General features: G+C 37.0%; 1 pseudogene; it reads right to left on the bottom strand.

Annotated features, from left to right (window-relative positions):
- Positions 1-13598: 13598 nt before the first annotated feature.
- On the bottom strand, positions 13599-13720 carry LOC129871829 (5S ribosomal RNA; annotated as a pseudogene).
- Between the last annotated feature and the right edge of the window lie 378 nt (positions 13721-14098).

The raw sequence follows: 14098 nt of genomic DNA, 5'->3' as shown, positions 1-14098 counted from the left end.
ATCCCAAGTAAGAACTAGATGTTTTGCTTTTGCATTTGGCACACTTACCCACCAGTCATAGGCATCCTTCTCCAATAATGAGATGGCATACTTGAATTTGGCAACATCTGAATACTCTAATTGCTCAAACACCATCTCTATACACTCAAGCCATTGTTCAACATCAATGGGATCAACCATGCCTTCAAACTCAACTCCACCTATTTTCCTTATTTTTTCAAAGTTTAACCCACTGGGATCATGAATCATTTTAGCCATACGGTAAAAACATTCATCCATCTGTTGAAAAAGAGGATTCATAACTTGAGTAATAAGGCTCATGTGAGAATGTGGACCAGCTCTTACTCCTTGTTGATTTTCCACACCAGATCCACTAGTATGGGGAATATATTGGCCCGAGGACTGTTCGCCAACCCCTTCTAGTGTATGAGATTAGGAATAAGAGTCACATGTATCTTTATGAGCAGCTTCCATAGGTATACGAGAAGAAGTTGTCATAACTTAACTCCTTAAAAAGTAAAGATCACATTGCATTAGGGACATGTATATGATGCATGTGCAACTTATATGCATTAAATATACTATTTACCCTATAGTGATAAAATAATATATCCCAAACCTTCCAAAAAAGCAAATCACAACAAAATTCATAGAACCACAAACCTAGGCTATGATACCAACACTTGTAGAGACCCTCCAGGGAGGATGTTACTACTTAAAAAAACATATATAAAACTTGTGACATAAAAAAAGTACTTTCCGTAAGGCATATTTATATAATCTAGTAGTGAAATTTAGCCATTTAAAAGTAGTTAAAAGTGTAAGTTTTTAGCCAGTTTAAAATTCTTTGATCTCAATTAAATCAAATAAAAGTTTCAATTTAGGACGGGGCAACTTTTCAAAATAATTTAAGAAACTAACTTATGAGACATCCATGTATTATTCCTTATCACTATAATTCATGCTATAAACTATTACCAACTTATAAGTACCCAAGGTTAACTAATTAATGCTTCATCCAAATATTCCAACTCCAAAGGTAAATTTAGTTCATCATAAGACTTGGAAATTAACATGCTCCAAAATAACAAAATAAGCAACCAACTTTACGTTACAACCCATGTGTCATGAATGGATCAACCCTCACAAATAAATACATAAAGACATATACACAAGCACCCCATAGATCATATATATGTCCCAAAATACTACAAAATATAGATTACTATATGCAAATGTGATCTTCCTTAAAGATCCCAAAAACTTTGGCCAACCTGAAGCATCTTCTCGGACATTTTCTACGATAGAAATAGCTATCACTAAGCATAAAGCATAGTATGCAAAACTACAAGTTTGAAGCCTTTAGGTTCTCCAATTTATTTTCTCAAGTCATGAGCAACACAAACATACACATAATAAATAAATCAAGCCAACAAATATATCATGAGTTTCAAGTTCTATATGTAAAAATTTAAGTGTCAATAATTCATAAAAGCACATTTACAAGATTTAGCACCAGGTTTCGCCCTATATGTACATCATGCCATCACACCAAACATGATCAAGTATAAATAAGGACCGGAGCCCTGTATCAACAAAGGTAAAGACCCAATAATCAAGAGAACCAAGAACCATATTAAAAATAGCTTCCTAATTCGTACTTAAAATGGACAACTTCCATACTTCACCCGAACTAAAGTCCATAATCAAGATGGAAAAGAGTCCTAAACAAGAGGAATTCCAATAGTGAAAAAGTCACATCCATAATAAGGACAAAGTCCACAAGAATGTCAAGTGATCGAGCAATCCGTACAAGTGGGTGAGTTAAACAAGTGTCTTGCAAATTTCCAAATATACCAACATGACAATACAAATTTCAAGAAATAACAAACATACCAAGATAGGCTTTCAAATATACTAGAAGATAACAAGAGTTTATACACAAACCTTAGCCTTTTAGGATACAACAATCCAACATGACTTCAAAAGATCAAACCGTAGACTAACCAATGTCTTAAGTTCCTCAACTTGTACACGATATAAACAACCTTAAAAATACCATTAAATATCCTTTTTAATTCCCAAAATATCCATAATATTGACATAAAATAAGATTTATTAGTAAAAGTAAGCCTAAAATATTTTCAACCAAATTATGTTACCAAAACAGTAACTTTGGCAAGCCAAGTACCTCAGGTTGTAACTAAAATTTGAAAATGAAAATGGCAAACCTGGACTTTATGTTCTCATAAAATTTTTATATATATGTCTTAAGTTTTCAATACAAAAACAATCAACACAAAAATCATTTTGTACAAAAGGATATCATCAAAACACTAACAATTATACACGAGGGATGTTTAACTCAAGAATTTGAACAAAACTTGTCCGGTTGTATCTAAATTTTAAAAATAAAATCGGCAAAACTAGATTTTATTTCCTTCATGGAACTTTTAGATCTATGTATTAAGTTTGTAATACAAAATAAATCACCACAAAAATTGTTTTGTACAAAATGATATCATCAAAACACTAACCGTTATACATGAGGGGTTTTTAAATCAAGAATCTGAACAGAGCTTGTCTTATGTTTCATTCTCTTTTTTCGACTTAATAACAAATGATCTAGGCTACAACATAAACATAAGAGTTGTAGGTATATTATTTAGATTTAAAAAACATATTTATTTTCTAAATTCAAAGGTCTACACAACACAATATTCAAGAATTACTACTATCCCAAAAACGGATTTGAACACTTACCAAGATGTAGAGTGTATCTTGAGTTCCAGCTAAAAGGAGTAGGTTGTTCTTTAGATTTTTGTGAAATAAATCATTATCAATGACATATAAACGTCCTTTAGTCTAAAATAAGTGAACCTCTTAGTGGAGCTTCATTATGATATAATATAGAAGTGATATCCATCACTCAATGTTGCTGAAAAGTTTAGTGGCTGCCTAACTTTGTCATTTTATTTAAAAACAATCAATACCACCTTGATTACCATTATTAGAAGGATATTCTTATATATATAAAATATCATAGATACAATTACCCTAAGATAATCCTTCATAATACTGTCATGATTTAATGAAATAAAGTTTTTTTCTCACGTAACAAAATTCGAGTAAGTAGTAGTTTATCATATCAAAAAGAAATATCCACTTTAATGTGAAAATTAGCTTAAATAAATAGGACCATTACAACTCTCTCCCCCTTAAGAAATTTTATCTCGAAATTTACCTTATTGTAGACCCAGAACAAGTATGGATATTGGGTCCTCATGTCTTGTTCTCGCTCCCAGGTGACTTCTCTTCTAGAAGAGGAGCGTGATCAGGATATGGCTCACATCAAAACCCAGATGGATTTATTGACTAAGCTCTTGCTATCTAGAGGTGCTGAGAAGGTAAATGCAGTTGGGGGTGCCATCAGGTTTTATGAGCCATAAATAGATTTTGATGATAGGCAAAGTATTTGAACAATCATGGGTTTTTTGAAACTACAATTCTAGAAATCAAGGTTGAAATTTTCAGAAGGATGGTTATTATGATAGAGATGTTAACCGTAATCAAGAAAACTGGCAAAAAAAACACCTTCAAGAATGAATGCAGCGGTGTGTATATGCCCATAAAAACAGAGATTGAGTTGCGACTAGTTCTGTAAACTTGAAGTTGAAAGACATGCTGGCACAGGTTCTAAAAAAGGTAGAGTCAACTAATGTAGGAGTCAACGACTTGATGGGATAAATGTCCAACATGGGTCTACTGGTAGATTCATACTCTACTGCTATTAAATAGTGAGAGCACCAGATGGGTCAGTTCTCTATGGCATTGAATCAAAGGAAGAATGGCACACTTCCCAGTGATAATGCACAAAACCCAAAGAAAGACGGATAATGTATGACAATGGCAACTAAAAGTGGTAAGATGATTTAGGGACTATTATATGCAGGTGCTAAGTAGGATATAGATACTTCATTTAATGTCGATGAGCAGAAATAGAGTGGGTCATATGATGCAGTTCTAATTGATGATGATGACGAGGTTGAGGAGATAATGGTAGAGCCAAAGATGAGTGAGAAGGCAAAAGGTAAATAGATAATCGAAATAGAGGTAGCACAACCATTTCCATCAATGTACAAACCGCCTCCTCTATTCCCATATAGTTGAAAAAGAAGACTGAAGATGGGAAGTTCTTGAAATTCATCACCATGTTGAAAGAACTATCTGTGAACGTCCTGTTGGTACAAGCATTGGAGAAAATGCTAGGTTATGAAAAGTTCATGAAAGACCTGGTTACTAAGAAGAGGAAAGTCACCTTTGATCTTGCTGACAACCTATATCATTATAGCACTATTGCTATAAGGTCGTTGGTTGAAAATAAGGAGGACCTAGAAAAATTTACTATTCCATGCACTATTAGTGCAGTCAATTATTCCAGGATTTATGCCACTTGCGATCTATAGTAAGTTAGGCTTGAGAGCTCCCAAACCAACTACAATGAGGTTGTTGATGGCTCAAAGATCAATGAGAAAGACCGTATGGATCCTATGAGATATGCTGGTAAGAGTTGATAAGTTCATATTCCTTGCTGAATTTGTCATTCTGGTCTGCGAGGTGGACTTTGAAGTCCCGATAATCTTGGGAAGACTATTTTTGGCACCGGGTAGATCATTGGTAGATATGGAGAGTGATAAACTCAATTTTAGGCATAATAATAAGGAAGTAAAATTTAATGTTTGTAAAGCCATATAGCAACCTAGAGACATGACTGTGATGTCCGTGAGCGACATAGCTGAGGAAGTAGTATTGAGGCATCTATTAAATAGAGGTTCACTTTCGAGACATTGGTTTCTGTGATCATAAATTTTTAGGGTGATTGCTTAGAGGAGTTTGATGAGACTATAAATGCTTTGCAGAGCTTAGGATCACACCCTTTATTCTCCTAAAAAGCTAGATCTTAACTTGAAAAATAGATCAACTTCGCCCGCCAAACTATCCATTGAGGAGCCGTATATGGTTGAATTAAAAGAGCTACCATGTTATTTGAGGTATGTATTCTTTGGTGAAAATAACATGTTTCCAGTGATTGTGGCTGTAGATTTGAATGAAGAGCAGGTTCGGACACTTGTTGAGATCCTGAAAAGGTACAAAAAAGCAATTGGTTGGACCATCACTAAGATCATAGGCATACGACTTGACATTTGCACCTATAAGATGCAATTAGAAAATGATTTCTTTCCTAGTATTGAGCATCAGTAAAGATTAAACCCACTTATACAAGTGGTGGTCAAGAAAGAGATCATAAAGTGGCTTGATGCAGGTCCTGTGTACCCGATTTTAGATAATAGTTGTGTTAGTCCTATATAGTGTGTCCCTAAAAAGGGTGGTATGATATTTGTTGTGAATGAAAGGAATGAGCTAGTTCTGGTCTGGTCATTCACAGGATGGAAAGTTTCCATGGACTAAAGAAAGCTCAACAAATGGACCTTAAAAGACTATTTCCCAATGCCTTTCATGGACCATATGTTAGACAGGTTGACAAGTAGATGTTGGTATTTTTTTCTAGATGAGTACTCTGGTTACAATCAAATATCTATAGCACCGGAGGATCAAGACAAATTCACCTTCATATGTCCATAAGAAACATTTGCATTCAAGGGAATGCCTTTTGGACTATGTACTATGTCTGCCACATTCCAGAGGTCTATGATGTTAATATTCTCAAATATAGTGGAAGACACTCTTGAGGTATTCATGGATGACCTTTTTATTGTAGGAGATACTTTCGATGACTATTTGTTGAATCTTAGTAGGGTATTATAGAGATGTGAAGAGGCCAACCTTGTTCTAAACTAGGAAAAGTATGACTTCATGGACAAAGAAGGTATTGGCTAGGCCAAAAGATCTCAAAAAAGGCTTGGAAGTAGACAAAGCGAAAGTTGAGGTTATTAAGAAGTTACCCCCTCCTATCTTATTGGAGGGTATCTACTGTTTCTTAGGTCATGCCGATTTTTATAGGAGATTCTAGCAACCTAGAAAAACTATGTTTTCACAGAGTAGGAGTTACTAGCAGTTCTGTATATGTTTCGAGAAGTTCAGAGCATACCTTTTGGTATAAAAGTGATAGTGCACACTGACCATGCGGATTTGAGGTACTTGGAGGAAAAGAAAGATGCAAAACCAAGGTTGATCAGATGGGTTCTTTTTCTACAAGAATTTGAATTTTAAGTCAAGAACAGTAAATGTTGTAAAAATCAGGTAGCATATCACTTGTCTAGACTAAAAGCTGAAAAGTGAGATGGGGATGAGCTTGAGATTGATGATTCGTTCCCAGATGCATGTATTAGCCACTGCTCTTGATCTTATTCCTTGGTTTGCTGACTTTTCTAATTATTTGGTTAGTGAAATGATGCCCGAGGACCTGACATTCCAACAGAGAAAGAAGTTCTTACATGTTATGAACAACTACTTCTGGGATGAGCCATACTTTTTTAGGATGTGTGCTTAAAATGTGATCAGGCAATGTGCACCAGAAGCTAAGATGTTGACTATTCTTGAGGCCCCGTCACTCTTCTCCAGTAATAGGATGTCATAATGGAGCACAAAGAGCTCAAAGGTTGATTCAATACAAATATTATTGGGCCACTATCTATAGAAATGCATATGATCTGGCAAAGTGTTGCAACAAGTGCCAAAGGCATGGTGCTATATCAAGGCGCCAAGAATTGCCTATGACTCCAATCTTGGAGGTTGAGCTTTTTGATATGTGGGGAATAGATTTCATGGGACCATTCATGAAATCATATGGCATGAAGAATATCCTGGTTGCAGTAGACTACGTCTCTAAATGGGTAGAAACTGTGGCCTTAGCAGATAATGAAAGCAAGAGTGTAGCAGGGTTTCTAAAAAAGAACATTTTCTCCAGGTTTGGCACCTGAGAGAAATTATCAGTGATGAGGGGTCCCATTTATGTAACAAGATTTTTAGCACTCCATTGGCCAAATACGATGTAAAGAATCAGAAGGTAGCTTCTCCATATCATCCCTAGTCGAGTGTCCAACTGGGAGATCAAAGAGATTTTGACTAAGATTGTGAATATCAATAGAACGGACTGGTCAATGAACTTGATGATGCTCTATGGGCATATCAGATATATTTCAAAACACCCATTGGTATTCCACCATATCAGTTAGTATTTGAAAAGGCATGTCATTTGCCTGTGGAGCTAGAGAACAAGGTGTTATGGGCACTAAAAAAGCTAAATCTGAGTTGGAATAAAGTTGCAAACATGAGGTTGGAACATATTAATAAGATGTATGAGTTCCATCTAAGGGCAAATGAGAGGGAAGATCTGTATAAAATGCCAATAAAACTATATCACTATCGACATATTGAGAAGCGAGAGTTCTATCCTAGTGATTTAATGCTGTTGTTCAACTCTAGATAGAGATTTTTTCAGGTAAGTTAAATTCCAAGTGGTTTGGCCCTTTTTTGTATCAAGAGTCTTCCTACATAGTTAACTTGAGATTGAAGCACATGATGGACACAAGTTTAAGGTAAATGGACAGTGTGTGAAGCTTTACTTCGGCTCAAAATGAGGAAGAAGGAACTATTGAGAAGCTTTAGCTTTAAGAAGTCTGATAGTCAAGGAACCTGCATCGTGATGCGATGTTAAATTAAGCACTGCATGGGAGTCAACCCATGGGGAAAAGCTTCACAATGTCTGAGTAGTGAAGTGACCTGCGTCGTGCCAAAGTTAAATTAAGTGCTGCTTGAGAGGCAACCGAAGGATTATATTTGTAGTAGATAGGTTAAATTTGGTTATTTGATAGTTTTATAGTGTCACAGTGTGTTCTTTGAGTGCAGGGTCACAAAGGAAGAGAAAACACTAAAAATTGACCAAGGCATTCCACCACCGGTTCCTACATAGATCATATTAAAAACCATGACCTACAGTAGAGAGGCGTAATGGGCACAAGATCAATGAACTTTTGAATCATAGTAGGGTATATGGCCCGTGATGAAATTCATGGACCATATAGCCTTCCGTGAATCCAAGGTAAGATTATTCCTCTTTTTCTCTAAGTTAAGAACCACGGAGGGGAATACAGCTTGTGGTGCTCTTCTCGATCCTTCATCACGAGCCATGAAATCAAGGAGGCTAATTAATTTTAAGGCTAACCAAGTTTTGATCTGGTCCCAAATATTGCATAGGGTAAATGGTTTTTTATCCTATTTTACCCAAACATGAGCCATTCCCATCGTCTTTACTATAGGCAAAGAGAAAGAAACCCCTTCGTCCCAAACTTTGCATAATCCCCTCAAATTTCCCTGATTCAAAGTTGTAAAATTGCATTGTTTGAGTCTCATAACCCCACAACTCATCCGTCTCTAGTTCTCAACATCGACCAAATCATGTCAAGCGAAGTACAAAAGTATATTAAGAGTTGGGGACTGGTGGTGGGTAGTTTTCCTACTAATGCTTTTTCATACTGATTATGTTTTTCATGTACTAAAAATGCTTTAATGTGTCTGTTAGATGTTAAGTGTGGACTGATAGGAAGATAAAAAAAATGGCAGACCTAAGGGGCCGGGGATGATGACCATCACCACAAACCATATTGAACTTCAGAATCCGTGGTGGAGGCCCGTTGTCTCCATTTTTTAAAATTCTCTAAGTGTAGGATCACAGAAAGCATCATGGAATGTGAACTTTTTCACGGGCCTTGGTGTTGTCCGTGGTTCCAGCACTTAGAAATTTTTGGGAAATTCCCTGAAGCCTACTGACTGTAAAGCACTAAGGAACCCTTCATAATCCGTAAACAACTTCACGGCCACTGAAGGTCCACCATACTAAAAAACTTGAAAAATATTTCTAAAAAAGAAAACTTAAAAAAATTCCAAAAAGAAGATTTTTATTTCCTTTTTAGCTTGCGATCACCCTATGATATATTGAGTGACGTCATTTCTTAAGGGTCATTGTCATGCATGTATGAAATACCGGGAAGTATATGTACCTATTTAAATTTGTCGCATTAGTTTGTATAAATATTAATCGTTTGTCACTTTTTCAGGTATCATGGGACCCAAATTCACAAAGCCCAAGTCCCAACTTCACGACTCTCCTTCCCAAGATTCTGAGACAAATTCAAATCATGAGTCAGCAAGAAACTCATCTAGTGTGTCCGAGGTGTAAGTCACTACCAATATTTCACCTCACACACCCCATACCACTTGAGTCATGGTAGCCTCCAAGGCCGAAACCGCTCTCTCCTAGTCAGAAGATGAGGTAGTCAGCTTGAAAAATAAGGCAATAAGGGATGAGGCACAATGCTAGGGTGAGAGAAGTAAAGCCAGAAGTTGTGACAATGGAATATACGACATTGAATGATCTGCTAATGAGAGGGAAAGTGATTTGATCGAGCGCAACAAGATTATTGCATTTTTGTGAAATAGGTGGCTCGTGATGGGTCAATATGACAACTTTGAAAATGGTCTAACCAAAGGTTTTAAGGCTTGACCAAATGACTAATTGTGCCAAAAATATGAGTGAGTACCGACAACCTCTCCGCCCTCTACTCGAGCTCAAAGAGTTATTCTACAAGCATCATTTCAGGTGGATGACAAAGGACTCAGGTTATTATGGCAATAATCTCATTTGGGAGTTCTACTCGGCCTATATCGCTATGATGCTTAATACCTCACTGATAAGACATCAAAGAAGAAGAAAAGGGTGATCGCATTGAGGTCACCACTGTTGAATAAAGTTATGATTCATGGAAAGGTAGTTGATATCTCCAAGACCACGATAAATAGGTTCTTATATGGTCCATCATTGTACACTGATGTTTAGACAGGTCTCTACGAGCACCGACACCACATGGTTATAAATGAGGAGCCGATGATCCACCTAGATGAGCGACAACAAAAAATGTAGTGGATGCCAGGTTGATTGCCATTGAGGGTGTAAATGCGCCTTGGGTCACTAACTTAAAGAAACTAATTACCAAGGCGTCTCTCATATTCCTAGTGAAGTTTTAGTTGGCCATTGTCCATGCACATCTCCAGCCAATAGGGAATGACAACACACTTCATCCATCACAAGCTTCACTAGTAGCCTATATTATGGTCCGCTTTGGACTACACAATAATCATTTGATTGCGGCTGAGATTCATGACAGAGCTTTTAATGAGTGGGATGGGCTACTATTCTCGTGAATGATTTAGGAGTTGTGTAAGGCTGCGGCTCCCTCGGTGTGCAAATACTTTAACATATGCACCACCTTGAAGAAGTCCACAAATGCAGAATTGATAATGAATTTGGACAACCCATTTTACAAGACTGTCATGACCCAACTCCGTAGGCCGTGACTGGTCCCCTATTAGGGCGCCCATACGTACCCTTAGCCCCACTGAGTATGTTAGCCAAATAAACAAATGAGGAAATCAAAAGAGATCACTAGAGAGCGCAAAAAAATAGATGTAGCATACGAAGGCCGTTAAGGCCGTCACTGAACATAAGACCAAAACATATATACATAACCCACACCACAAGTCTACAAACCTCTACAGAATGATAGCCTAGTTATATGACGGGACAGGGCCCCGTCGTACCCTTAACCAATATGTACAAATGTACACCAAAAAACTAGTACCAAAATAGGGCCCCAAACAAGGAGCACTGCCAACCAATAGGATGGATATCCTAGGTGAGCAGATCAGCAAACCGAGCATCTGTACCTGTGGGCATGATACGCAGCCCTCCGTAGAAATGGGGGTCAGTACGACATATGTACTAAGTAAGTAAAACATGGACTATAACAAGTAAATCCATTACCAGAATAGAAGGTGTAAAAGTGAGCTAAATATCCAGAATATCAAAATGCTGTTCATAACCATAGATAATGTATGCAGAAAAACATATGTCATATCCGACCCCATTATGGGATGCAGTGAACAAAGGGTGGTTGCCACTTCGTTAGTGGCGCCACAGTACAACATACATCCAGAGTAGGGAATATCTCCGTAATAGATCATATAATATCAGATGGTCATATTATATCATATCATGTCGTATGTGTACATAACACATCATAACTCCATAAATCCCATATATAGGTCGTACCTGCCCCCTCACGTTGGGGCACGATGAATAATGCAAAAAAGTATGCACGATAAAAAAACCTGGCCCGAGCTCGGTGAAGGAAACATTGAGGCATCCACGAGTGGAGTAGTGAGAAACTATATGCAATTTAAATCATATTTGAGACTCGACGGAATAATCAAAATGAGCTTTCATTCAAAATAGAGATAAAAGTCATATCAAGTACCTTTTGAAAGTCACTATGGACTATATCAAAATAGACCTTCTGGGAATCATATATATGTATCAAGGCATAACAAAATATCTTTTAGAAGTTGAGAAATTGGCCATCCTAGTGGCTTTAAGAATAGGAACTTCTTTGGAATCATATGAAAGTCATATACTTGCTTCGTAAAAACCATGCCAAAAAGGGAGATTAGCTTTGTATACTTATGTCAAATTATGCTAAGAGAAGGAATAATATTTACATACTTATGCCAAAGACATGCTAAAAGAAAGTATAAGACTCATCCCCTCGCTCGCCTTCTCGACTAATTCCCTAACTAGTTAAAGAGTTAACGAAAATCGGGCAACATTTCCCCTATAATGTGCCCTATCTGAATTTCCAATTATACTCCTAATAGCTATAGCCAACCAACAACAATAACCTGCAGCATATATATATATATATATATATATATATATATATATAATTAACATCAATCTTATACCACATAAACTCCTAATGACTCGCTCGAAACCACGATACCAAAATAAGGTTTTTAATTTTTGTTTTGCAAAACCTTTAACTGTACGAAGCGGGGGTGTCGTGTGGATAAAACAAGAAGATGCCCCACCTCTTTTAGGACACATTTAGTCCCTGCAACACACACCACACACCTGCCGCCACACACCACAAGCACTACACCTTGCTTCAACTATAATTTAACTATAGCGACTCCAATTTGGTTTGTTTCGAACGTCGAGCATATTTATGGAATTTTCATATTTACAGCCACTTAAAAAACATATAATACACTTCATAACAACACCATAAACTCCAAATTTAAAGAAAAACCCTTACCTTAACCTAAACTTGTCAAACTCGCCAAAACTATCAAAACGTGAATTCTGGACAACCTACTGTCTTGTATTTTCGCTTAGTTTCGAAGGGGTAATTGAGGGAAACAAGATTTGTGGCCTCAATTAAAGTTATATACATGTGTCTTAGGGTCACATAAAATTTCAAATCAACCCTACATCAATTCTATATCAAAAGATATGCCCAAAATACCAACAGTAGCCCGTGTAGGATTTCCGAAATAAAATCTGGGCAGCACCTCACCTATACTTCATCATCCTTTATCGAGAAGATAAAAGAAAATCTGGGTATTATAGTATAAATAAAAGTTATATCCCTATGAAATATATTTCCAAAACATCTTGAATCACTCGAAACAAAGCTTTACACAAGGAGTTATACTATTATTACTAACAACAGTCTCATTCCAAAAACGTGTTTGTTGACAATAACGAGAACATCCTCGAAACCCCAACTATAAATTTTATATTGTTAAACACCATTGCTTAACCGAAGAATACCTTAAATAATTAATTCACGAAATAAAATCGGAGGGCTTACCTTTCTTAACTAAATTCGTTGCTCTCTCTCCATGTTCTCCAAGTTTTTCTCCAATTTTTTGTAAGTGTAAAGATGCTGAAAAGTGAGTTGATCCAGCAATAGACATGTATATATATGTGTCCTTAGGTGGGGACACGTGGCAGCCCCTAGGGGTGACACGTGGCATCCCCTAGGGCGCCACCTCAATCACGCATCTAATCCAAAGCCGCCAAGTGGAATCGTGGGGTCCACCCAAGCTGCTACATCACCTACTTGACCCTAAGTAGGTGCATCACCTGCTTTTCCAAGTAGGTGCATCACCTACTTGCTTCGAGTAGGCGCATCGTTTCTTTATTTCTCTTTCGTGAGCTCATAATCTCATCTTACTTCAAGAGCCTATGTATTCCTTGATACTTAAGATGGACGTATACTCAAGTAGCTTAGTATGTAAAATGTCCCAAGTAATAGCTTTCACAAGTAAGTCAAGTCCTACGACTCACTACTTGACCTCCAACTTTTTCCAATTTCTTATGACCCTATTTCCAATCTTCTCTATTATGGAGTATCTACTTTTCCTTTCCTTATGATTATTTGATAGCATTATAGATTATCTTACTCACATGACGACTTCTAAGAAACTTAAGAGCCTTCCCAGAAACTTAAGAAGCTTAAGAAGCATTCTGAGGTACCAGAGTACGGGGTGTAACATCCTTTCCCCCTTTAGAATATTCATCCTCGAATGTAAACCAAAACCTTTCTCCTAATCTTATACCGACTATATGGAGAGTTCCCCTATCCCATTGCCATAACATATACTTTCATCGAGCAATCACTATCAGAGTTCCAAAGGTTGGGATTACTTGTAGATGTAGGGAATAGGTACGGATACTTGTGTTTCATTTCTTCTTTCACTTTCCAAGGGGTCACCCATCCTAGTACTACTCTATCCCAAGCACGCTTAACTTTGGAGTTCTGATGGGATCCGGGGCGTTAGTGCTGGTATGATTGCACCCATCCTTTATGGGATCTCGTTTGAAGTTTAAGCGTACCCATTTACATATGATAGCGTCAGTTTATTTTTTTCTTATGCTTGTACTTCTCTTGTCCACTTCCCCTCTTTTTGGGTGTACCTATGTCATTCTTTGTTTATTCTGAACTATTGACACACAAATGATTCTATTCCAACATATTTAACATGCTGCACCATGTCTATACCTACTGTTAGATCATCAATTCTTTAGGTTTCCCCTATAAGAAACCCTAGCATAACCATAAGGTGTTTAGTATTCTTGATAGATAGTACATAATTTAGTCCAAGTACTAGTACTCGAGTCATACAACTTAATGTAAGAGTTTAGTCAAAGCCATATTTTATTCATCCCAATTTTTAC

Source organism: Solanum dulcamara, chromosome 10, assembly GCF_947179165.1.
Source record: "Solanum dulcamara chromosome 10, daSolDulc1.2, whole genome shotgun sequence".
Taxonomy (NCBI): domain Eukaryota; kingdom Viridiplantae; phylum Streptophyta; class Magnoliopsida; order Solanales; family Solanaceae; genus Solanum; species Solanum dulcamara.
This window is presented reverse-complemented; position numbering and strand designations above follow the sequence as displayed.